Genomic DNA, 4,752 nt, shown 5'->3' on the forward strand with positions numbered 1-4,752 from the left:
ACAACGTAGTGTGGAGAAGCAAGAACGTCATTGCTTGCAGGGGACATATGGCCTAGGGATTCGTATTCTTCCATAAATTCCAAATACATTTTCTTTAAGTTCGGATCTCGAGATAATCTTTTCTCGAGCGACAGAAATCAGCGTTTGGCTATCTCAAATGAGTTGCCCAAAACGCTTGGATCCGACTTAAATGGAAGTTTAACTTCCAATCGACCTGAAGGCAGTATTCTTGTAGTCTTCCGATAATGTTCCTCACATAGCTCTTGTTCTGGCGACAACATCTTTTTAGAAGATGGAACTTCTTCCAACGACCAGAATTTTTTCAAGTTTTTGTCTATTGACTCTAATATTTCTTCTTGGCATTTCAGACTAGAGACCGGCTGTTGAGGAGTTGAGGAATTTGCAAGATATTTTCCCTATTGAAATTTGCGTATTCAAATATGCAAAAGTAACATAGACAGTTATGCTATATATTCACTTGAATGTAAGGATGTAGCAAGTGTATACACACTAAAAATGTGTTCTTGTTTCTCGCCTATTTGTTGATATCTTGTCCTCTTGACATTTTACTTCACTTCGTTTCTGGCATCGAGAGCGTGTGGTTTATAAATTCTTTATTGTGTGTTTTATTTATTCATTGAGGGTTTCTAGTTAATACTTAATTGTATTACTTATTTATTAACAAAACCAATAGGTTATGGGCCCAGACACAACTACTGTGAATAAGTAAAGCATACTTATATACATTTAATCAATTCGCAAGTTTTTTTCTGGAAACGCTTTGAAAAATTAGCCGCAAATCACCACGTGGCGACAGGACGGTGTTACAAGATAGTGCTACTGTTGAGAAACGTTATTGCTAATCTTACAATGGATAAAGGGAAAAGAAATATCAAACCGTTTGATGGTGACAAATATTCAATATGGAAGTTTAGAATGAGAGCGTTGCTAGAAGAGCATGATCTTCTGAAGGTTATAGATGAAACGCACGAAAAAGTGACTGATGAGATAAAAAAGGCAGATACCTTGAATACCTAAGTGATGCATTTCTATCTTTCACTAACAGTGGGAGCACTGCTAAGCAGATTTTTGCAAATTTAGATGCAATTTACGAGAGAAGAAGCTTGGCATAACATCTATCTCGGCGAAAGAAACTTTTAGCCATGGAGTTAAAAGGTCACTTCACTCCTGAATCATTTTAATTCATTTGATGATCTCATTACCGAACCTATCGCATCAGGAGCAAAATTAGATGATATGGATAAAATTTCCCATTTACTTCTAACTCTTCCACCCAGTTATAATGGTTATAACTCCATATAACTCAGTTATAATGGTTATAACTCGGCAACAGAGACTCTATCAGAAGATAATTTGACATTGGCTTTTGTAAAAAAACGACTTCTTGACCAAGAAATAAAGCTTCGGAATATTAGTAAGGATACGAGTATTAAAATCTTGCAAGCAGTAGGTAAAAAGGAGTTCAAAGATACAAAATTTAACAATAATCCAATGCAAAAGTTTAAAAAAAAATTGTTCTAGCCAAGTTTCCAAGATAAGCCAAGACATTTAAAGAAGGATTGTTTCTTTTTAAAAAGACAGCCAAATCAGAATTCTAACGAAAACAAAAGAAAGGAAGGGCAGGCTCAGATGGCAACAGCAGCAGCAACCCAACCAGAGCGTAGTTTTGCCTTCATGTTGAGAAATGCAACTTCCATAGATAGAATCTGTTGATTCTGAGTTAAATGAGCAACTCAATGAAAATTTCACATATCTTGAGAATGCCGATCCAGTCGTTGAAACTGGTGATAAATCAAAAGAAAATAAAAAGGAAGAAGAAATCAGACGCAGTGAAAGAATTAAAAGTAAACCCAAATTATCGTATCGATTTTTAGAAAGATGTCTTATGAATACTCAAACATGCTTAGATGATATTCCTAATACCTTTGATGAGATTAAGTTTCGTGAGGACGTTCTTTCTGGGAAAATGCTATACAGGATGAACTTAGATCTCATTTTCAAAATAATACTTGGACCTTAGTGCATAAGCCAGATAATAAAAACATAGTTGATTGCAAATGGGTATTTAGTATTAAAAAAGATGAGTTTGGGAAATTAGTAAAGTACAAAGCTAGACTTGTACCGCGGGGTTTCACTCAAGAATATATGACTGATTACGATGAGACATTTGCACCAGTTGCACGAATTTCCAGTTTTAGATTTTTGTTGGCACTTTCAAATCAACATGATTTAATGGTTCATCATATGGATGTAAAAACCGCATTTTTAAATGGAACTCTAAAGGATGAAATCTACATGAATGTTCCAAAAGACCTGAATCTTTCTTATGAGAAGAAAGTATGTAAGCTTAATAAAGCTTGATATGGCCTTAAGCAAGCTGCTAGATGTTGGTTCGAAGTCTTTGAAAGTGTATTGAAGGATGTTGGATTTCAAAACTTAGGAGTTGATAGGTGTATTTATATTTTGGATAAGGGAGATATTTCGTAAAATATATATATCCTGTTATATGTGGATGATATAGTAATTGCAACAAATAAATCAGATACAATGTCAAAATTTAAATCTTATCTTCATGATAAGTTTCAAATGACCGACTTACGGGAAATTAGACACTTTATTGGCATAAAAATTGACAGATCTGATGGAGAGATTTGTTTTAGTCAATCAGCATTCTTAGATATCACAAGCTTAGATTCAAGATAGAAACTAAATTTAATAGTATTCTTACAGGATATGTAGATTCCGATTGGGCGCGAAATGAAACTGACAGAAGAAGTACCACTGGGTATTTATTTAAAATGTTTGAAAGTTGTTTGATTTCAGGGAGTACCATGAAGCAAAAGTCAGTTGCTGCTTCATCTACTGAAGCTGAATACATGGCCTTGTTTGAAGGTGTAAGAGCAGCTCTTTGGCTTAAATCACTAATAAATGAGATTAGTCTAAAATTAAATGGTCCTATAGAGATTTTTGAAGACAACCAGGGTTGTATAAGTATTGCAAATAATCCTACTTGCCATAAGAGAACAAAGCACATAGACATTAAATATCATTTTACAAGAGAAAGTATATTAGTATAGTATACAAGTAGTAAAGTATATTTCCACAGATCTGCAACTAGCCGATATACTGACGAAGCCATTACCAACTGCACGGTTTATTTCCCTGCGAAGCCAGCTGGGACTTGCTGAGTAAATCAACAAAAAAAAAAACTTTTTTTGTTATTAATTTCAAACTTATGGAACTTATTTTGTTATCTAAAACTTATGTTAATATTTTTTTTTGGTCTAGTTGGGTTTTTACTGGGTTTCCCCAACTCTTGCAGCAAATGCTGGACCTAATGTATCCCCAGAATTAAATGAAAATATGAAGTTTTGAAAGAAATGAAGATACTAATTAAAATTAAAGCACAAACTCATGTCAAGAATCGTAGTGATAATCAATGTAACTTTTAAGGCGGCGTATTGAAATTTGCGTATTCAAATATGCAAAAGTAACATAGACAGTTATGCTATATATTCACTTGAATGTAAGGATGTAGCAAGTGTATACACACTATAAATGTGTTCCTTGTTTCTCGCCTATTTGTTGATATCTTGTCCTCTTGACATTTTACTTCACTTCGTTTCTGGCATCGAGAGCGTGTGGTTTATAAAATCTTTATTGTGTGTTTTATTTATTCATTGAGGGTTTCTTTTTAATACTTAATTGTATTACTTATTTATTAACAAAACCAATATTCCCGATACTATCCACCCAATTAGAGTTTTTTGAAGGATGGGATGGTTCGGACCTTGCTTTATTTGGCCAACGGACAACAGTTCGAAAAATGACTCAGATCCAATTAGCATATCTATCCGCTGAGGTTTGTAAAAATATGGGTTTGCTAATGACAAGTTGTTTGGTAGGGTCCGATCTTTCACGTTGACTGACTGGTCAGGGTGGTAGCCTGAAATTGTTTTCAAAACCCAAAAGTCGAACAGAAAATCGCTACTATTGACTCTCGACTTCACCATGGTGTGTATCTTTTTCTTGAGTTGTGAATTAGTATGACCAATTCCAAGCAAGTTGATGCACGATTCCTCCCTACGGATCTGTAAGCGTTGAGCAAGATCTTCTGTAATTATATTCATTTGTGACCCTGAGTCAAGTAATGCTCGGGCCAATATGTGCTCACCATTTTTTGTTCAAACGCTTACGATTGACGTTGCTAACAAAACCCTTTCTACAGACGACGCATGTAAAGCATGTGAAGTAGAAGGTCCATCATTCGTTAACGCTGGAGGAGGATTTTGTGTGGGGTGTGGTAACGCTAAGTTATTTTCAGTCACTGTAAATCGGTGCAGAAGTTTATGGTGCCATCTTGCACAGATTTGACACCTGGTCGATTTGCACTTCGCTACCGTGTGACCTTTTCGCAAACAATTCAAACATAGGGAGGCTGACTTAACAAACTCAAACCTTTGCATTACAGCAAGGCGAGCGAACGGACTGCACTGGGCCAAAAAATGGTTGTTAGCGTTTCAATAAATGCAAGCTGGTTTGGCGTTGGTAGAAGAACAAGCTAACGAAGTTCTATTCAGTTGCTTGTTGAACCCAGTTTTTTCTTGTTTTGGGTTGCCAGTTTCTTCAACGGACAGATGCTGGTATCTACGATTTAGTATTTTTTCGAAATCGGACCACAGCGGCAATTCCTCATAATCCAGTGACTCTTCCCATTTTTGCTTGGTCACT

General features: G+C 35.6%; 1 long non-coding RNA gene across 1 annotated transcript; it reads left to right on the top strand.

Moving 5' to 3' along the window:
* The first annotated feature begins 1,042 nt into the window (after positions 1-1,042).
* Positions 1,043-3,681, top strand: LOC123258187. The gene is made up of 2 exons (XR_006507991.1): positions 1,043-1,176; positions 1,241-3,681. It is a non-coding gene; the product is annotated as an uncharacterized LOC123258187 (long non-coding RNA).
* Positions 3,682-4,752: the final 1,071 nt, after the last annotated feature.

The sequence above is a fragment of the Drosophila ananassae genome (genome assembly GCF_017639315.1).
Source record: "Drosophila ananassae strain 14024-0371.13 chromosome Y unlocalized genomic scaffold, ASM1763931v2 tig00000098, whole genome shotgun sequence".
Classification (NCBI taxonomy): Eukaryota; Metazoa; Arthropoda; class Insecta; order Diptera; family Drosophilidae; genus Drosophila; species Drosophila ananassae.